This window comes from Poeciliopsis prolifica, unplaced genomic scaffold (genome assembly GCF_027474105.1).
Source record: "Poeciliopsis prolifica strain line A6 unplaced genomic scaffold, Auburn_PproV2 SCAFFOLD029, whole genome shotgun sequence".
Taxonomy (NCBI): Eukaryota; Metazoa; Chordata; class Actinopteri; order Cyprinodontiformes; family Poeciliidae; genus Poeciliopsis; species Poeciliopsis prolifica.
Genome location: NW_026562404.1, coordinates 21,078 through 43,715, shown reverse-complemented (window position 1 = coordinate 43,715; position 22,638 = coordinate 21,078). Strand labels below are relative to the sequence as shown.

The 22,638-nt window shown below is 33.4% G+C and overlaps 2 long non-coding RNA genes and 1 pseudogene across 3 annotated transcripts; all 3 read left to right on the top strand.

The window, feature by feature from the left end:
- Positions 1 to 4,417: 4,417 nt before the first annotated feature.
- LOC129372491 (uncharacterized) lies at positions 4,418 to 7,564 on the top strand. Its single transcript, XR_008607254.1, has 3 exons — positions 4,418 to 4,508; positions 6,190 to 6,236; positions 6,916 to 7,564. It is a non-coding gene; the product is annotated as an uncharacterized LOC129372491 (long non-coding RNA).
- A 2,019-nt stretch (positions 7,565 to 9,583) lies between these two features.
- On the top strand, positions 9,584 to 12,228 carry LOC129372490 (uncharacterized). 2 transcript variants are annotated; one of them, XR_008607253.1, is made up of 4 exons: positions 9,584 to 9,759; positions 10,729 to 10,755; positions 11,388 to 11,478; positions 11,642 to 12,228. It is a non-coding gene; the product is annotated as an uncharacterized LOC129372490 (long non-coding RNA). The 2 variants fall into 2 exon arrangements; XR_008607252.1 differs by having other exon boundaries at positions 10,729 to 10,812.
- A 2,796-nt stretch (positions 12,229 to 15,024) lies between these two features.
- On the top strand, positions 15,025 to 21,683 carry LOC129372553 (uncharacterized; annotated as a pseudogene).
- Positions 21,684 to 22,638: the final 955 nt, after the last annotated feature.

Sequence of the window (22,638 nt, the reverse complement as noted above, 5' to 3'; positions counted from 1 at the left end):
AGCTGGAAGTGATAATGAGTGCAATAAAAAATGTGAATTGCAGAACATGTCTGTGTGTCCTTTGAAATTGAAGCTATCCTTGGATGACGTTTTATTATCATGTGAATGTGGTTTGTCTAAACCTCTGCAGTGAAATGTCTCTACTATAAAACTACTATAAAACTACCTGTAACTAAAATAAAGTAGCTTGATGCAGTCATGCATATAATTCACACCACAGCTACTGTCAACTACAGTTAGTCTGAGAAAAAGCAGGAACCTTGTGAAAAAACAAGCTTCTAAATAGTGTATCTTACATTTGCATTCTATAATTAATCAATATTAGACTTTTATTCATTGGATGTAAAACTTGCTGCAGTTTTTCTGATAAGTCTTCTCATGTAATGTAATAGGACATATGATTATAGAGGACAAGGTAATGTTACACAAACTAGAAATGCATGTAAGCTCAACGCAAAATAATAAAATCACCATGTTACGCCCCTATTGGTCTAGGGGTTCAGGGCGGTAACATAAAAATTGTCCAGAGAATAGGAGGGATAAATAAAAAGGTGATTTATTACAAAAAGAAATAAAGTTCTCACAAAACCAAGACACAATACAACTTAATCCAATTAAAACAAAAGAAAGGGGCTGACAGCATTAAGAAAGGTTAAGTGCGAAATAAATCACAAAATGTCCAAACAGGTCAGTCTAAAGTAACTCAAATAAACCAAAAAGAAAATAAAAAAAAGAACAAACACACAAAGGGAGCAGCAAGCCTCCTAAATACTAGTGTCTGGCTTGTGAAGACAACCAAAGCAAAGTCAACCTGCTCTAGCAGAACAAACAACCAAAATATTCACAAAATTGTCAAAGACAATCACAATCAAAAGTGGGGAACAGCAGAGCAAAACCTCCTCCTACAAGCTGTCCCAATGAGGAAATGATTTCGGGAGCCTTTTATAGGATCACGTGAGTCTCATTAACATCTGGTGGCTTGCAGTTCTCTTCTGGTCCAATGGGTGTAGTTCCTGCAGCTTCCAGGTAGCCAATCAGGAGATGAGCCATCACAACTGAACCTGCATAACAAAACCCTGCACAGATCCAAGAGGCCAGGGGCTGTAACACACCACAATCTAAACTTCAATAAAAAGTTCCTAGAAGTGTCTGAACTGGTAACTTATTTTCTTATTGTAAATAAATCACTTCATAAGTAAATCATTGTAGTGATTTACTTATGAAATGATTAACAAATCTGTAGGATTTATTGTCCCAGTATTTTAATACTGTTATTTTTTATTGACACTTATCGTGAATCATAATCTCTCTTTCCATGAAGATCAGAGAACTGTCTTTGTTCTGAGAGGAAAACAACCTGCTGAATACAATCTATCAGTCAATTAAATTTAATTATACAACACATTTCAACAACAAGGGAGTTCAAAGGGCTTCACATCATAAAAACATATCATAGAAAACACAGGCAATAATTGAAGCATAACATATTTTCTTGTGGCAGCATTAAACTTCAGGATGTTTGTTAATGTTTCATTTATGTTTCATTTATGTTTCAAAAGCAGCTGCTAAATCCATTTCAGACTCTGAAGAATATAGAGAGGAGAGTACAACCATGTCAAGATGGAGGGAGAAAACGAGGACAGAACCAGTTTTTAGATATTAAAAGCTGAAGGATCTGAGTTGGTCACATCTCACAAAATGAGGGTTTGAGCTTTTGATCTAAATTTAAAGATATGGCCTCATACAGCTGTGTTGATATTCTTTACATTGTTTTAGATAGTATTTCTTAAGTATGAATACCTAAAAGTAAAATACTTTTAAAAAATGTGCTTAGATATTAATTGTTTACTTCTGTCTTCCACGTTTACATTTTACTCCAGAATTACGAGAGACTTTCAAGTCCAAGGATTTTATTTTATTTTGGATATTCCATTCTTAATAGAACTAAATAAATAAATAAATTGAATGTATTATTTGTCTCCTGAAACTGTACATTCTCTATATTATTCTGGAAGACATAGGAAACATGGACCTGCTATCGGCATGTTTTGTTATCATTACTGTGTTAACAAGATATTACACATTTGGTTCTTAAAGAAATAAAACAGAGTTCATTGATCAAACTTTTTATGGCACCAAAAAAAAAAAAAACATTAAGACAACGCAAAGCAGAAAATAATAAAGATTTTTTTGACACAAGGGAAATGCAGAATAACACATTTTGATGTGAATTTAGCATGAACTAAATTGTAATGAATACTTAGGAGATCATAGAAGACATGACCTGTAAGACGTTTGTTATTAAGGTAGTTTTGAGCTTAATCTTTGACTCTCATACTGAAAGATTTATAACAGGAAATGTTCTTAGATTTAGATATCAAGGCCAAAGTTCTTGTACTAATGGTGTTAAATATTAACTTTTCTCTTTGGAATAAATCTGGTGACAGACTTCAGTAATCAGTCAGAAGACTTTCATAGAGATCTTCTCCTTTTTTATAGATTGCTACTTTTCAGGCTGTGTTTTTGCAAGAGGAAAAAAATACTGACGCAAGATGTCTAGTATGAAGTAACCTATGAAGATAAAATACAACTCTACTGAAAAGTGAGGAGCTCTAAAACAAAATGTCTGCAGAAGAGGATGGGATCATGTCAGGTGGGAGGTAAGTGAAGCTTTTTTGTTTTAAGTCTTTTCTGAAAAAGGTCCTCAAAAGAAAAAGTAATGATAAACTGATCATTATTATTAAGGATTTTCAAAAATTACATCTTAAAACTTAAAGATTGTTTTGTTGAAAGAATAATTAGTAAAGCAATTCCATTCTCTGAATCTGCAAACTTTGTTTCCATGTTAAGATTTGCAGAAACAAATGTACAGATTGAAGAATATATAGTAATACAGATTTAAGTTAATGAATAATATGTGGTTTTTGTTTAATTCTGTCCAAACGGCTTTTTTTGAAAGAAAAATCTTTTATTCTGAACTTTACTTTCTCAGCTGTTTTTGTTTTATTGTTGGTTTTATTGAACACGGCCCAATTTACTTATGGCTGTAATTTTCAGACTGAGGACGACTAACAAACGCTCACGGATCACCTAATTTGAAAATACCCTGACAATAACACAACATGTCAATATATACAACCTGAAACAAAAATATTAGTCTCTTAATATCCTTATTATTGTTCTCTTTGTTTATCCTAATGATAAAGTTGAAGCTATTTAGAAAATGAGAACAGCCACGACAAAAACAAGTTGACATTTGAGTTTTTACAGATTCTGAAAGAGTGAATCCTAAGTTTTCCAATGATCTCAGATACATGAATGTTCTTTACTACCAAGTGTTGTGTGCATTAATAACATTTAGGGTCTTCGTAATTTGCAAGCACAATAAAAGAAAAACAGACATGAATTGCTTTTGCAGAAAGCAAAAATCCTTTTCTGCATGATTAAATATAAAAATTATCCACTCTATCATTAATTTATTTGTTGTATTTAATTACATTAATTCAATAATTTTTAATTAGATAAAATAATAATAGCATTTCACGGGTGAGCAAAGCATTATATTTGTTAGAACTGGTCTTAAAAAAATAAAATTTTGCTGTTTGTTGTTTAAAAAGTGACAGATCCAAGGATGAACCTTTAAGCTTTGACACTGAAGATAAACGGTAAGACACTTTGGTAATATTTCATGTATTTTTACAATAAAAAACAGCAAAAATGTACAACAGTTATGGTAACATAGTGAATTCTGGTGAAAAGATAGTTCATAGCCTTTGAGACTTTTGAAAATTATTTTAATGCAAAGAGCATTATGTTCATTGTGAAATGATCAAAAATAGAAAAGATAAAATGACATAATTTAAATAAAGATCAAGTAGATAGCTTCAATTCAAAAGGTATGCCCTGTTCTTTATAAGTTTGTATGAACACTTTAAATAAAGCAGGTGAACAAGGCCAATACTGATGGGTGATGTCTGTTGCAGTCTGCACTTATTCTCCTTTAAGATAAACTGACTTGTCAAGGCCTTTTCTTTGAAGACAAATTATGTCTCAATTTAATTTAAATCTATCTCGTTGGTAAGTTTTACAGAAACAAATCGACAGATTGAAGATTATATAGTCACAGAGAACAAAGTTACTGAATAATGTGTTTTTTGTTTAATTCTGTCCAATTAGCTGTTTTTGAAACAAAGATCTTACAGCCGGAACCTTATTTTCCCATCTGTTTTTGCTGTGTTGTTGGTTTTATAAATCACTGCCAAATTCACTTATGTCAGTGTTTCTCAAATGTTTTCAGACTGAGAAGCACTTAACCTATGTAAATCATTATGTAAAAATGTATAAGGGGGAAACTGATCTTTATTCATTAGAGGTTGTCACATAAAAAAAACATTTTGCTGTTTGTCTTGTAGCTTACCTTGGTACCAAACAACAAACTCTTCTTCAGTGAGTTTAAAAAGTGACAGATCCAAGGATGAACCTGTAAGCTTTGACACTGAAGATAAACGGTAAGACACTTTGGCAATATTCATGTATTTTTTAGTAAAACACAATAAAAAGCAGCAAAATATACAATAGTTATGGTCATATAATTAATTCTGCTCAAAACATAGTTCATAGCTTTTGAGACTTTTGAAAATGATTTTAATCTGAAGAGGATTATGTTCATTGTGAAATAATCATGAAAAGAAAAGATAAAATGACATAATTTAAATAAAAATCAATTCAAAAGGTTTGCCCTGTTCTTTATGAGTTTGTATGATCACTTTAAATAAAGCAGAAAAACATGCATCAAACAACTTTCACTGGAAAAAGAATCTGAATCACAATCTGGTTTATTGGCCAAATTTGTGAAATACTGTTGCAGTCTGCACTTTATTATGCTTTGGTATAAATGGTCAAAGCCCTTTCTTTGAAGCCATTATTATTTCCTAATTTAATTAAAATTTATCTTCTTGGTAAGGGAATCCTGGTGAAAAGATAGTTCATAGATTTTGAGACTTTAGAAAATTATTTTAATGTTCATTGTGAAATGATCAAAAATAGAAAAAATGGAAACAATATCAGGACATAATTTAAATAAAAACCATGTAGATAGCTTCAATTCAAAAGTAATGTCCTTTTCTTTATGAGTTCATATGATTTCCTACATTACTTTTAATAATGTAGGAAATCAAACAATTTGCACTGAAAAAGAAGCACAATCTGGTTTATTCGACAAATTTGTAAGGGTTGGTGCTCATATTTCTTTTGGCTTACCAAAAAATATTGTGGTGTTTTTGTGCTGAAGATTCATTTCACATACAAAATAAAGTTTGCTTATAAAATGTCTTTAATTTTAAAAGTTTTTTTTTCTTTTTCTTTTGACTTTTGGATTTACTGTTTTGGATTGTAAATGCCTTCCTGTGTTGCATCACGCTGCCTATGTCTATCCAATTAGGATTAATCAACCACATCAGTTTTTGTTTTTTGTTTTCATTTCATTCAAGAGTTTTCTGCTTTTGTCTGGTGTTGGAGAAGGTGGGACATCAAAGATAATTGGGTCTTAGTCAGGATCTTCTTACAGGCATTTTGCTGTTTTATACAGTTGTTATTATTACTCTGCCTACACGTATTGATGAGAGCAAGTTGTTTTACCAGCCAAAAAAATGGCGGTTTGCATTTGGTCATAAGAAGTACATCATTGCGATTTTGTCTGTTGAAAAACATATATTGACAAAATAAATATTTTCAATTTAAAACTGTTTTTGTTGCTAAAATCTTTTAATAGACATATGAACTCAACATCAATTGTATTAAATTGCTTTAATCTGTGATTTAGGTTAACCTATCCAGATTCTAGAAGTGCTTTACACCCATTCACTTTTAAAGTGTTTTGGGAACCTTCTTGTCATTTATTTCACTTCTTTGAAAATATATGTCTTTACAAATATGGACTGTGAATGCTGACATTAGGGATGGGGACATCTGCACTTCCTGCAACATGTTTTGCGTTGATATGGTATTTTAGGTTAAATTGCATTAAAATTTCTGACACATTGAAATATTAAAATAAATGTGATGAAGTTTCAGCCCTAGAGCAAATAAAATACTTTACTTTCCAGTCTTAATTTAAATATAATATGTAAACATATGTCCTTTTAAATAAATATAAGTCAAAACAGTTAAATATCTTGTCTTTGTCTGCAGTGTTTCGAATGACAACCAATCTGAAACATCTGGACCAGCTGACACAGGTGAGCAGCACTTAAAAAGATACGTATTTTTTAAAGTCTAACATTCTATTGGCTTTAAACTGTTTACTAATGAAAACATATTTGTAAGAGTTAAACTTCCAGTGTCATATTTTATTTTGTAATTGTAAGATTTTGTTTTTACTTGTTTTTTTGTTGGTGTTATTTTAATGAAGTGTTGTTTGACGTAGTAATGATTAGTGTCTTACCTGCTGTTGTCAAAATATTCCTGTTGTTTCTATTTGAACATTAAAAAATTTCACAGGAAAGTAAATCTAATTGCTTCTAAGAAGACCAAACATTTTTTATGTTTATGTTGTTTTTTTCTCCTCTTAAATTATAAAGCCTCAAATCTTGATACTTAAACCAGTATTGGCAAGGTCTTAACAATAGTTTATGTTTCAAGACAAAAGTGTCAATGGTGTAAACTAATAATAATTTACTCAGGTGACACTCAATGAATCTTATCACTTGTCAGCTGAGTTTAAAGTGATGCCCAGAAGAAATACAGATAGTTTCCATAATTCTGACTGCTTGATGTTGATGACAGCTGGATGCCAGGAAGAAATATGAGTAATGAGAGCAGATTATTGCCAAAAATATATTCTGAAGAGTGTTGTCAATCAAATGTATCAAATATGTTATGGTTATTGCTGTGGCTCACATATATTTAATTTAAAAGTTACAGGAGATAATCCCAAAGGATCATTTTCAATAATAGAAGATGCCAAGGAAGACAAAGAAATTCCAAAGAAGATGGGTCGACATAAAAAAGACATAAAACTTTCTGAGACAGTGATGTTTGAAATTGGGAAAAAGAACCTAATCACACCTAAAAATTTATTTACCAACAATAAAACTCAGACTTCTAATATGCCCAATCATGTGCGAACTGTTCTGATGGAAGGAGTCCCTGGTGTTGGTAAAACTTTCCAAAAAAAAATGTTCATGAAGGACTGGGAAGAAGGAAACTCCAACAAACACATAAAGGCTTTAGTGACCTTTGATTTCACTGAGTTGAATACAAAGATAGATGAAGAAAAAAACATGGAATCTCTGCTGAATGATTTCTTCAAGACAAAAAAAGTTAATGTTTTCAAAGACGACAAGAAAAAGATATGTTTCATTCTTGATGGTCTGGAAAAATGCAAACTTCCTCTTGACTTTGTAAACAACAAAGAAGTAAAAAACTTGAAGGAAGAAACATCAATGGATGAGCTGCTAACGAATCTGATCAAAGGAAATCTGCTTCCTGAAGCTCATATTTGGATAATTTCTCAACCAAAAGGAGTTGATAAGATTCCTCCTGAATATATCAACAAAACTGTTTTCTGTCACGGTAAGAATATTTAACATCTAAGTCAATTACTCTTAATTTAGCTTCAATCCATTTTTGTTTACTTTATTCAAGACTTATATGATTTTACATCATTTTATGACTTTACATAATTTTTGACCAATCCTGTTCAAAGCTCAGTGAGGGTTTTTTTTGTGTGTGGTATCACAGGTGCCTTAGTTTTAGATGGCAGTGGATTATTTTATTTTTACTGTTTTTGTTTTTTATGGGGCATATTTGTGTCTGAATTAATGGGATTGATTGATTGATTGATTGATTGATTTACTCTGTTTATTTAGAAATTACAAGAATAAGTTAAAATTAAACCAATTAAAAGTAATTGAAATAATTTTGTTGCCGCAATTTGTAAAATAAGGATATAATTATCATGGAAAAGCAAACAGCTTCTAAGTAGACCAAGTTATTTTCTCCTTCAAATTAAAGCCTCATAAATAATTTTATACACGGTTTGCCTGGGCAGCTCATCGTTGACCCACTTTGCTTTTGTATTAAAAAATGTTAAAGGTTGACAGAAAATTTGAAAACGTGATGTTGGAAGACATTATTGCTATTTCTTTTGCAACAGCTAAAAAAGACTAACAAAAAATGCAATTAAATATGTTCTTTGCAGTTAATTACTAATTAAGTAATTTGCCATCATATTTACAAAACATACACTATGCTTATCTAGCAAAAAGTAAAGAAAAGGAAAATAAATATTTTTGTAAAATTGATAATGATAAAAAGAATTTGTATTTCCAATTAAATATTCTTAGGGTACAAAATGTATCTATTTACTGTAAATTTTACTGTGTTATGGAATTTTCTTTACTCCAACCATTTTGCATAATAATGTCTTGAGCTATCTGCATTTTACTGCTTTTATACTACATAGAATTTTATGTTTTTGCCCATCCTGTTTGTTGTTATTAATTCTTTTTAATATATTTTAGATTTTTACATAAATGCAACTCTACATGTTTTCAGTGCTTTGTCACTTTGCTGTTACCCTGAAATGTCCGGGACGTTTCAGTGTCCCCACACTACACTGTAAAAAAGGAACCTCAGGGGTTATCACATTAACAAAAGAATATCATGTACTGTTAACTAAATAATTGCATGTTTGAGCCAAAAACATGATACAATCATGTTGCATAAACAAGATATTCCACAACTTCAACGTTTATAAAATTGAATCATGTTGAGCGAACATGATTCATTATAGTCAGACCGATCCTATGCTGAAGACCACGAGTGAGATCACGCGATATCACGCAAGTTCACGCAAGATTACGGGAAATCACGGGATATCACGCGAGAATACGCGAGACAATCGGTTTTTTCTCGCAAATGGAATAAAATGTATTCAAGGTGAGATAACGTGATTCAATTACGTCAGCTAGATCTTCCGCCAAAAAAAAAAAGAACGTCGGGGCGTATTACATTAACAAAAAAATATCATGTACCTTTCACAATAATGTTGGGTTTGAAGCGAAAACGTGATAAAATCATGTTGGATAAACAAGATATTCCACGACTTCACATTTATAAAATTGAATCATGTTGAGCTAACATGATTCATTATAGTTAGACTGATATTGTCATGACGACAACGAGTGAGATCATGGGATATCACGCGAGAACACGCGAGACAATCGGTTTTTTCTCAACTGAACTAACGTGATTGAATGACGTTATCTCAACTTGAATACATCTAATTCCTCAAGCTCCCAGGCCTCTACCAGAGGCCTGGGAGCTTGAGGGTCCTGCGCAGTATCTTGGCTGTGCCAAGATATATATATATATATATATATATATATATATATATATATATATATATATATATATATATATATATATATATATATATATATATATATATATATATATATATATATATATATATATATATATATATATATATATTTTTTTTTTTTTAAACATATATATATATATATGTTTTTTTTATTTTATTCAATATCAATATTTGTCAAAGTTAATCTAATAAAAAAAAAACACAGTGACGTCAGTTCCAAAGCGCTATTGTGTCAGACTCATCTCCCGCTGAAGAGGATCCAGCGACATCAAGAGATTACGGAAAATCACGCGAGATAACTGGCTCGCACCTTGTTGGGTTTTTTCAAGGGCAGAGGGGAGATTCCTGGCGTGCATCTACTTAATTTGAAGAAGGTAAGAGTCAAACTATTTTCATCTAAATCCATATAAAAATATGTAACTTAAAATTTCTCTACCATTTGCACCATTTTCTACTTGTTCCATACTTGTGTCACATTATTTCATGTTCTGTAGATTAAGTCGGTTAGGTTAAGGCAGATAGCTTTTTGTTTACATTTATCGCCGCACCATGTTAGGTACATTCTGTGCGAAAAAACTCTGCAGAGCCATATGTAGTGTAAGGGTCACAAAGCTGCTGCCAGAGACACAAATGGACCCCGGAAATGTCACAGTTTTGCTCCTCCTGAGCTCCCTGGAGGTTTAGTGGATTTTTAACACACAGATCTAACATCAGTCTATTTTTAACTATTTTAATTCTATTTCAGTAATGTTACTATGGAGGTAAATGTAGATACACACACACACACACTTTGGTACCTTTCTATCATCATCGAGATTCTTAATTAATTATGGTAATAAAAAGTCCTACATTTCAGTCGGTGAAACCTGCAGAAAGCATTGCTTTCTGAGCTTTGTTAAATGTTCCTAAAATACCTGTTAGTTATGGATTTCTAGTATATTTTGTCAGGCTAAAACTCTCAATGGATTATCCATTATTACAGACTTGAGCTTTCTATTTTTTTTCTTTAAAATACATATTCCTCTGCTGTAAAGATGTTGGGGTTTTTTGGACTCTTCTTTGTTGTCCCCAAATAATTGTAGCTCAGAAACAATATTGAAGTTCATTGGTTTAATTTTGAAATGTTGATGTTTTTTGTGTTGATTGATTGTGCTCATTTTGACCTTTGTTACTATTGCTTTCTACCATGTTCAATTCACCATTGTTCTGCACATATGTGCTTGCATACAAGTGTCCAGTGGTTATATTCATGAGGCATTCAAGGGACTTGTACTAAAAGATACAACTCAGTTCAGTATGAATTGCATATTTTAATGGCTGAAAATATATCTGATCTCTTTCAGAACATCACCTGTCTGTAATCCACCTGCGTAAGTACTGGTCAAGGGGCTCATCGGCTATCAAGTTATAGATTTCAGTGGCTAATAGTAAGTTTTGCCAGATCTAAAGTGACTGAATGTAGTGTTAGAGAGCTTATAGAGCTAGAGTTCAGCTAAACATTTATTTGGCCAGTCTGTTTTATTTGTCTTTATTTGCGTGGGGATGTGGAAATGTAAGGAGTGTAGTCTCTCTCTGTCTCGTAGATATGACCTGTTAAAACATTTTACACTTAAACACCGGCATATGCGACGTTATCCATGCCCACACATAGACTGTCCATGTACTTGTAAGACATGGAATGCTTTGCATATTCATTTAAGTAGAAGGATATAGACTGTGTTGACCATTCTGTACTTTTCACATATTTCTTTGGTGATATATTCATGTCTTTATTTAAACCTCTAACAGCTTCAGTTAGATGTTTAAATGAGATGTTAAACTCCATTTTAGTCATGGCATAATGAAGGGATACTAACAATTTTAAATATCTTTCAAATAGACTGCAAGCCACTGATCACTTTTGTTGTGACTTCCTTTGAATGCAGCTATGTTTTCAAGTGTGTGAACCTATACTGCTGGAGTTTGGAGATTGTTCTCATTGTTTTTTGATCTGCATATTTAGGAAGACACTGCTGAGGTCAGACGAGAGTGCATCCTCAAATGTCTGTGTGTACCTAAATGAAGATCCAGAGAAGCTGGTGAGGGAGTACATGGTATGTTAAATTCTCTTTGTGTTTACAATAGAACTCCTAAGAGTTGTTAAAATACTTTCACCAACTAAGGTCCATGAGTGACTCAATCAATGTCAATCTTAATTTATTTATTTAATTACATGTGAATTGTCTCTCCCCCAATACCCTTCCCTAACTCCCTTAGGACGTTGATGAATGCGCAGAAATGGCCAAAGCCGAGGCTGTCCTCGGAATCGTCATTTGAGCAGAGGGTGCAGAGGCTGCCGATGCACATCTGGATGTTGGGATTGTCCTGGAGGAGGTGGAAGTTATGAACAGCTTGGGCAGTGTATCTTCTGCAATAGTGATGCTGCTGGGACTAATCTACGCACTAAACTTGAGCTACCCTCAAGTTTAGTGCGTTCAGCACTCAACTTGCTCAGTAACTCAAGCATACCTTTGAAGTAATACAGAAAATAATAATGAAATTGGATGGAAAGAACTTATCAAAGAAAGCACAAGTTCTCAATATGAAACTCACCGCTAAGTTGAGTAAAGTTTCATATGGAAAATGAGTGTTTAAAGTCTGCAGTAGAAAAGATTTATATTGTTACGGTTCTCTAAGTTGAGCAACTATACTGACATGTTTTATGTTGTAAAGAATTGGCTGGGAAATGAAACTGTAACCTTTTTGTAGTTGTTTTTTTATTTCAATGTCCAACTCAGCTGTGTTTTGTGCTGTGTAAAAAAACGATGTATAACAATTCTGAAAATACAATTTGTTGTACCTTTTCTAATTGTTGAGTGTTCTTCCTACACTTTCACCTAGTGCTATCTTAAAATGCTTGATTAACGCTTGAAAATATGTCTTTGAATTAACGTCATAAAATAATGGAAAGGATTTCCACACGATTAACTAGCTGTCTTTTAGCATGAAGCATATTTGTTGAGCTAACTTGCTTTTAGTGAGTTGGACCTACTGAATCAGGTAGTGTGAAGGTACCACTGTAAAATAAGGTGGTTTCAACTAGATTTACATTCATCTTAATGAAGTTACATCAATGATTTGGTCCTAAACATTGCAGATTAGTTGGGCGGGCTGTATTGCACTACACTGGGTCATGCTATAGTAACTGAGTTAAAGGAACCTTTAAAACATATGTTGAGCCAACACATTTCATTTGAATTTGAATAACCTTAATGAATGGAGTTGAGCCAACTCATTTGATTTACAATCATCCATTGCCTTACCATAATTCTGGTTAAGCCAACATATTTGGTTTAAATTAGAACAACCTTAATGAATTATGTTTTGCCAACTCATTTTATTTATATAAGAATAACCACAATATATTACGTTGAGCCAACATGTTTGATTTAGAATCACCCATTGAATCACCATAGTAACAAGTGGAGCCAACACATTTGCTTTACATTGGAATAATCTTAATAAATTAGGTTGACCTAACACATTTGCTTTAAATAGGAGTAACACAAGTACATGGTGCTGAAATAAAGCAAAGTAATCAGGTGGAAATCCTTTCCATAATTTTTTTATGTTCATCCAATGACTTATTTTTTTCAGTGTATTCTATTTTATCAAGTTACACTCACACATACAGAATCAAGGACATGCCAGAACAAAGTGGAGCTAACATGTATTATATGTAAATGCACATAATGCATATTCTTAGATCACAAACATATTTTTAATCACATAAGCCTCACTGTGTGCTCAATGTGAAACTCTAAAAGATTAACTATATCTCACCCTTAATGCAGTCGCTCTTAGAGATTTGAGTTGAGCAAGCAGTGGGTTTTAATACCTGGTGCATATGTTGCTGCAGTTTCTCCAAAAAGATAGCCTTCCTATAACAATCACTAACATGCTGGTAAAGTAAACCAGCTTTGCAAGAACATTTTCCAAATATATCATTTTGAGTGAAATAGGGTTTGCACAATTCACAGGGAGTTACAGAAGTTTGGAGATTAACTTGTTGTCAGGAAGAAATACAGATTTTTTTCTATGCAATAATTCTAAAGGTATTGTTTTTAACAGTGTTTCAAATACAAAGTTATTGTTATTCCTGTTATTCACAAATCATATTTTTTCAATAATAGGAGATGGAAAAGAAGACAAATACCTGAAGAAAGTAATTCTTGAGGAGGTGGGTCAACTGAAAAGTAACCCAAAGCTCTCTGAGATAGTGATGTTTGAAAGTGGGATAAAGAATAAAATCACGCCCAAAGATTTATTTACCAACAATAAATCTCAGGCTTCCAAACGTCCTGATGTGTCCAATAATGTGCGAACTGTTCTGATGAAAGGAGTCCCTGGTGTTGGTAAAACTTTCCAAACAAAAATGTTCATGATTGACTGGGCAAAAGAAAACTCCAACAAACACATAAAGTCTTTAGTGACCTTTGATTTCACTGAGTTGAATACAAAGATAGATGAAGTAAAAAGCATGGAATCTCTGCTGGATGATTTCTTCAAGAAAAAAAATGCTGTTTTCAAAGATGACAAGAAAAAGATATGCTTTATTCTTGATGGTCTGGAAAAATGCAAACTTCCTCTTGACTTTGAAAACAACAAAGAAGTTAAAGACTTGAAGGAAGAAGCATGAATGGATGAGCTGCTAACGAATCTGATCAAAGGAAATCTGCTTCCTGAAGCTCATATTTGGATAATTTCTCAACCAAAAGGAGTTGATAAGATTCCTCCTGAATATATCAACAAAACTGTTTTCTGTCACGGTAAGAATATTTAACATCTAAGTCAATTATTCGCAGTTTAGCTTCTGTAAATTTTTATTGTACAGAAGGTAAACTGTACAATAAAAATGTACAGTTTAGCTATAAAAAGTTATAAATCATATAACTTTTTATTCAAAAGTTATATGATTTTACATCATTGTACAACTTTACTTTGTCTGATTAGAAACATATGAACAACAGAAGAAGTTGGAGTCACGTCTGAGAAATAGATTTCTGAAAGAAATCATTGACGAAGAAGATGAGCTCAGTCATCCAAACCAGAGAACAACAGAACATGTCATCAGAAGAGAAAATGGCTCTGAAGAAGGAGAAAGTAAACAAAATAAGTTTACAAAAGTGGTTCAACTCTCTGAAGTCTTCAAAGATGTGAAAGGAAAGAGTAGAACAGTGATGACCATTGGAGAAGCTGGAACAGGAAAATCTTTTCACATGAAAAAATTTATAAAAGAATGGGCTAAAAATATTAATGATAAAAGATCATATTTCAGCTGGATCGAAGATGCCTTCTATGGGGAGGCAAAACCTGCAGAACTTTTGTTTCTTATTGACTTCTCAAAACTCAACTTGATAAAAATTAACATCAGTTTGTTTGAGCTTCTTAATAACTTCTACAAGGAGACCAAAGATATCATCATCTCTGACTATTCCCAGTTAAATATTTTATTTATTTTGGATGGACTCCATGCATACCAACATTGTTTAGACTTTGAAAACAATGATGTCTTGACTGATATCAGACAACCAGCATCAGTCGATGTGTTACTAACAAACCTTATCAGAGGAAACCTGCTGCCAGAGGCCAAGATCTGGATGACCTCTCGGCCTCCAGCTGATGAGAAAATCCCTGATGGTTTCATTGACAGACTGACAGAAATACGAGGTAAGATCTGCAGATACAAATTTCTTACAATTAGATTTAACTTTAATGTATTTTCTGACATTTAAACTTTTGTTTTTTTAGCAGTAAAATTACAAAATTTTGACTTTTAGTAAAAACTACATCAAATTATATTAAGATTTATAAACTAATTAGCCATGTAACTTTTCAAACTAAGTTTCAAGGATGAATCTTTTCCATTCCAGAGAGCTATGAATATAAAAGAAATCTCAATGAAATTATAGTGTATTGTTCAGGTTCCAAGATGTAAAATAAACTCGTACTTAAGTTTCATTTATTAAAAATAGAGCAAGTAGATAAAAACAAACACAAAAAACAAATTTAAAAAGCACAAAATCCACTCTAAGTCTGACAGTTTAAAGAAACAATGATTAAAACTATCTCCACAAAATAGTAAAATCAGATTAAAAAAATATAATTCTGAAAGAAATGTATGCACTCCACAAAAAGCCATTGCTAACAATTGTTTTTTTCCTCAGCTTTATTTGTCATATGATCTTATGACAATATTGTTTTCCGCTGCTCATTAAGTCCTTCCAAAGATGGATTCATTAATTTGTAAACAGTGCATTATCTGTGTATTTCTTCTTTTCATTTTTTTTGCTTTGATATGGTGGACCTGTAGTGAAAACCACTTCAACAAATCATTCAATAAATCACTAAACACAACTAAAAATTGAAAGACCATAACATATTCATTCACAAATACTCATGAATAATTTTGTATTGCAAAGGTGATACAAAATTAGGTGTTAATAATAAGTCATTTTCAGCACCTATTTCTAAGCTCGGCTGACTGTTGAGTTGGAGCAACAACCTTAAATTGGTATTTCTTCAAGGTTGGAGGCTGAAAGGCAGAGCTGTTCCTTCATGCAGAAGTCGACGTTGCTTTACTAGTCGAATGTTATGACAACTTCTCATACAGTTATATTGAGTTGCAATCCATTTTTATTGGTTCACACATGACACATTCACTCTTTCCATATCAGGTATAAATATCCATATCAGTCATTCTTGGTGCATTCACTGACCATCTGCACCATAAAATATTTAAGCAGTGTTTATGAAACTCATATTTTTAATTCAACCCATGACAGCAAGAACTTGCTTTGACAAAAATATGTTATCCCAAATATATCTTGAGTGATCTACAACAACATCTGTAGTTTTAAGTTTAAATCTACAGTGTGGTTGGATTTTCAGCATTAACATTACATAAATACCCTATAAACAGAAAATTGCACAAGTTTAGTTTTAGTTTTTCATTTGTCACACTTTTATTGCGTGTGTTTTAGTCTTTGTCAAAAGAATATATAAAATTGTTTCAAATCTTTTTAATCTATATTTTTGTTTATTTACATTGTATTTTTTCAGAGAAGCCTGATATCACAAGTCAAAGAAAACTCAAAAGTCAACTAAAAGATCAATTCACCAGTGTGTCTGAAGGGATTGATGGACAGAAGACCTCAGCTCTTCTCAAAGAGGTTTTCACTGACCTCTACATCATAGAAGGAGAGCGTGCTCAGAATGAAGCCATGGAGGTTCAGGATGCAAATTTCAAGACGACAAATGAAGAAACATCTATTAAATACTGTAACATCTTCAAACCTGCAAATAGTAATCAAAACATTAAGACTGTTCTCACCGTTGGAGTGGCAGGAATAGGGAAAACATTTGCCTCAATGAAGTACATACTTGACTGGGCAGAGAGCAAAGCAACAGAAAACATTCATTTCATTTTCCACTTCCATTCCGAGAGCTAAATCTGAGAGCAGATAAAGAATGCAGTCTAGAAGATCTGATTCATCAGTTCTTCCCAGCAATGAGGACTTCTGAAATAACTGATTATGACAAATACAAGATTCTGATTGTTCTGGATGGTTTTGATGAATGTCGTCTTGATCTTGAGTTCAATGAAACAAAAAAATTGAGTGATGTCACAACACCAACCTCGATAAATGGTCTGTTGTCAAATCTTATCCTGGGAAATTTGCTCCCTAAAGCTCAAATCTGGATCACTTCTCGACCTGCAGCATCCAACAACATTCCTCCAGAAAAAGTTGGTCGAATGACAGAAGTGAGAGGATTTAATGATGAGCAAAAGGAAAAAATATTTCATGAAACGATTCAATGAGAAAGTGGCTAAAAAAATCTTGTCATATGTGAAGAAATCAAGAATTCTTGACATAATGTGCCACATCCCTGTTTTCGTTTCATCACATCAAAAGTTTTGGAGGACTTTGTTGAACGAAATCAAGATGATGGACTGCCAAAAACTCTGACTGACATGTACACACATTTCCTTTTGCTCCAGCACAGACAGACAAAAGTAAAATACAACACAGATCAGTCAACCTCTGAAATCTCTGGAACATCTGAAACCTCTGAAATCTTTGAAATCTCTGAAACCTCTGAAATCTTTGAAATCTCTGAAACCTCTGAAATCTTTGAAATCTCTGAAACCTCTGAAATCTCTGAAATCTTTGAAAATCTCTGAAACCTCTGAAATCTTTGAAAACTCTGAAACCTCTGAAACCTCTGAAATCTCTGAAATCTCTGAAATCTCCGGAACCTCTGGAACCTCTGGAACCTCTGGAACCTATGAAACCGTTAAAACATCTGGAACAGAAACACCCTGTGATAAAACTAATGATGAAACAGTCCTGTCTTTGGGGAAACTTGCTTTCAAAGGGCTGAAGGAGAAGAACCTTCTCTTTAGTGAAGAAGACTTGACCAGTTGTGGGACTGATGTAACCAAAGCTGCTGTTTTCTCTGGGTTGTTAACTCAGATCAAAAGAGAAAATCACGAGCTTTACCCTCAGAAGCTGTTTTGCTTTGTCCATAAAAGCATTCAAGAGTACATGGCAGCTCTCCATGTCTTCCACTTATTTAAAAACAAAGGAGAAAATGTGTTTCATAGAATCAACTTCAGCATCCTCAGACCCAATTGCCTCAGAGTTTTATAAGAATGCAGTGGACATGGCTTTGAGAATGAACATGGGGACTGGGACATGTTCCTTCGCTTCCTAGTGGGTCTCTCTGTGGAATCTAATCAGGATTTACTTCAAGATCTGATTGATAAGAGTGAAAAACACAAAGACGTTAGTAAGGAAGCAGCAGATTACATCAAGAAGAAGATCAAAGAGAACAGTGACCCAGAGAAAAACCTTAATCTTTTCTACTGTCTTAATGAGCTGAATGACCAAACCCTTGTTCAGGAAATCAAAAATTATCTTAAATCAGAAGAAAAACCTTTTGAAACTTTCACTGCTTCTCAGTGGTCAGCGTTAACCTTTGTGCTGCTGACATCAGATCAAAACCTTGACGTGTTTGATCTTAAGAAATACCTGAAATCAGAGAAAGTTCTTCTGGGATTGATGCCAGTGGTCAAAGTCTCAGAGACTACTTTGTAAGTATTTATATAAAACAGCTACTTTACATTTATTACCATTTACTTTTAAGGCTATCATAAATTAATATCTTCATACAAATGCCATACTTCCATCAGTTTGAACCTTGATGAAACAAACTCACTCAATCATAATCTTCACCTCTTCAACAAGAAAAAGCTGCAAAATATTAATGTGAAAATAATCTTTAAGTTGCTTCCAAGTAGTGTTTACTATAGTTTCCTAGTTCAAAAAGGCTTCATGTTACTTTTCTTCATTGTAATCAAAGTATTAATATTACACATCAGAATTGGGCTTTTGCAATTTTGTTCCTTCACTGTGATCCTTTGTTGTTTTAGAAGAAAATCACACATGGGTTTGTCAATTTAACGTGTTTGTTTTCATGGATCTTTTTACAGACTGAGTTGGTGTGAGCTCTCTGAAGAATCTTGTGACGGTCTGACATCATCAGTGCTGACCAAACCATCCTCAAACCTCACAGTGCTGGACATGAGTCATAATGATTTACTGGATGCTGGAGTGAAGCGACTTGCTGATGGTTGAAACATATGAACTGTAAACTAGAGACTCTCAAGTAGGTTTTTATTCATGAAAGTAATATATTAACCAGTGTTATAGTTAGAAACTATTTTGAGTTTATAAATTGGTTTGTCCCAAGACTTAAGGTTATTCTATGTGTTAACAATTCTTGTTAGTGTTAAGTGTCAATAAAATACAACAGTAGTTGTACTGAGAATGATAAAACTAAAGTTTAGAGACAACAGCCCATGTATAAATTAAATAATTTGAAAGTTTTTCCTTAAGGGTGACGGTGGCTCAACCTACCAGTTCCTATTCTGGAACCAGTAGGTTTCCAGTTTGAACCCCATTGTGTTGTGGTAAAGACATTTCACCTGATTTTCCTTCTGGTGGTCAGACGGCCTGATGGTTCATGGCGGCTTCTCCTCTGTCAGACAGTTTCAGGGAAGCTGTAGCTACAATCTAGTATCTCGCTACCACTGGAGTGGAATGTGTGTGTGAATGATCAAATGTGGTATGAAACACTTTGGGATCCTATGAAACTGATAAAGTGCTAGACAAGTTCAGGCCTTTTCCATTTAAACCATAATTGAGTTTTACACACAAATATATTCAAAGATTATTAAATGTCATGTTAGAAGCAATGTATGAGGAAATAATGGATTTATTATCAAAAATAAGCTGCAATATATTCTAATGTTTTATTACACCATATTTTGGACGCTCACTATTTGTCCATAACCTTCAAGATTACAAAGAATTATTTCTATTCTTTGTAATTAATCTACATATCATACATATAGTATAAAATACTGGACTTTATATCACAGTCAAATTTTGCTGAGCTCTATTTTTAATCCAAAATTGTGTCTTTGTGCAGGTTGGCAGGATGTCAGGTGACAGAGAAAGGCTGTATTTCTCTGGCTGAAGCTATTGAGTCCCATCAAAACTCATCTCTGAAACACTTGGACCTGAGTTACAATCATCCTGGAGACAATGGCATGAGGGCTCTCAATGCAATAGTTGAGGATCCAAGCAAGAAACTTGAGACAGTGAAGTGAGTAAATAAATCTGATATTACTTAGTGCTATTAAAAGAAAACTGGCTTAATTTAATGATGCACCATGTCTGAGTACAGCCTTTGTAACAGCAGTCAGGTATTTCTGAGGGATCTCACTGTCACTTGCTTGTTAGGCTTGGCTGAATAATAAATGTTATAGTCCAAGAGCTGGAATTAAACTTAATGCACACAGTGTGTGGTGAATAAGAGAATAAGCTTTCATAACTTGAAAAAGTAGGAATGAACTATTATCTAAAGACTTTCAGATTTTTTTCCAAAATAAAATGAATCTTTCTTGTCTTACTGTGCACAGCTTCGACCATGGAGGACAATGTCGACTAAAACCTGGTTGGAGGAAATGTGAGCTGTTTGTTTTTCCTCCAAACTTTTACATTTTTGTATTACAAGATAAAACATGTTTATCTGAAAATGAAAGTTAGAACTTTATCATCACAAGGGTATTTAACAGGCAATTAAGATAACATGATTTTATATATAAGGAAATCCCAAAATACTTAAATACTCATAATTCTCCAAATTTAGCAGATATAATATTTAAATTTATGGTTTCATTATGGTAAACACAGTTCACATTCTGAAACTGTCAATGCTTAAATTTCCACAAAGCTTACTTAATTTTCTTCTTGAACACTTTCAGATGGTGTAGATCTTATGTTCGATAAGAACTCAGCAAGCAGACGGCTTGTTCTGAATGAAAACAACAAAAGAGTGGAAACTAATAATGATGTCAAGAAGTTGGAAATGCGAAATACAAGTGATGAACGATTCAGGAGGACCCAGGTATTTTGTGATAAAGGCCTGAAACAATTTTGTTACTGGGAAGTGGAATGGAAAGGTGTGGTGGGAATTGCTGTGGCATATAAAGATGTGGGTAGAAGCTGGAACCGTGATGGTGGTCTGGGAAGCAATGACAAGTCCTGGAGTTTGCTCTGCTCCAAAACCAAGACCAAGACTGGATACAAAGCCTTGCATAAAAACAGAAAAAAAGAAATCAAAGTCCCTACATGCAACAAAATAGGTGTGTTTCTTGACTGGGAGGGAGGAACTCTAAGTTACTACAATATAACGTCAGAAGAGCGAAGCTTGATTCATACGTTCAGAGCAAAATTCACAGCAGAGCTGTTTCCAGCCTTCTGGTTTTGAAAGGTTCTGTGACTTTGTGTGACCTGTAGATTTATGAGTGCACAAGTTAAAAAGACTGTAAGCATTTAGAGTGGTATGAAAAGGTGTTTGCCCCTTTCTGATTTCATTTTGTTGCATATTTGTTACACTTCAGGGTTTCAAAACATTAAAAATACATATTAGTCAAAGACAACACAATTAGACACAAAATGGAGTTTATAAATGAATGTGTTTATTATTATGAGAGGAAAAATTCCAGTGGTTTTCTTCTTGTGTTTTGCTGGCATATTTTAAATAAGTCATTTTCTGATGGTAGAGGCGTGGCCTCTGACCTTAACTGAGATAGTTTTTTAAATGATGTTATGAAACTTTTTAGTTGCTATTCCTCTAGGTCGCCTCTAACCAATACAGTATCAGTCCGCCCCGATCAGATTAATTTTCCATCAGCAGATCCGACATCTTTCAGCCTGGGCTGTTCTCAGATTTTTATACTTATGTATAAAAATTGTTTAGGGTTTGGCACCTAAACAATTTGATTGACAGCGGACCACATTCATTCATTGTCTCGTGAATTATTTCATTGAAAACTCCCAAAACTATTATAGTTTAGCTGTGAACTGCATACATGGTGACTGTTATCAGAGAGCTGCTTAGAAAGAAGCATCACCAGGAACTTGCATTAAGTTTTGCAGCAGAATGCGTGATTTAGCAGAGCATTGTCCTGAAGAATGATCATCAATAAATAAGAGACAAACGGTGAAACTGTGGTCAGCTTTCTGACAAAGCTGCTGATTTGTGCAGACAGTGTGAAATACTGGAACTACATAATATTAACTTGTGATGTGAATTTCATTTTTCCTTTGGATTAAAAAAAGTATATGTGGCTATAGGTACTGGATTAGTTAAATCCAAAAGATTGCACATTTAAAAAAAATCAAGTGCTAGGATGTAATTGTATTTGTATGTTTAGCAAAATATTCAGCTGATCAGAGTCTAGCAATTAATTTATATCAGACAAAATTAAATATCTGGGTTTATCTGAGTTAATCAGAACCAGAACCTAGAAGTTCTCCATCGCTGAGTTGCTGCTCACGTCCTGCCCACAGTAGTGAGGAAGTGGATAATGGAAAACATCACCTCCTGGGGTAAAACTGAACCACACATTAATCAGTGAAGGCTTAAATTGCCAGTGGAAAAAACACTTTTGACAAGTTGTTGCACTGATAGGGTAATTTTATTCAGCCAGCCATTGCTGGGAAACTTCACACAGCTGTTCCATGATTTTGCCATGTGAGGGTAAAGGATCTCACCGTGGTTCAGAGATTCACAAGAGTCCTAAAGCTTTAAAAATGGCTTTGCAACCTTTCCTGATTGGAAGATCTCTCAATTATTTT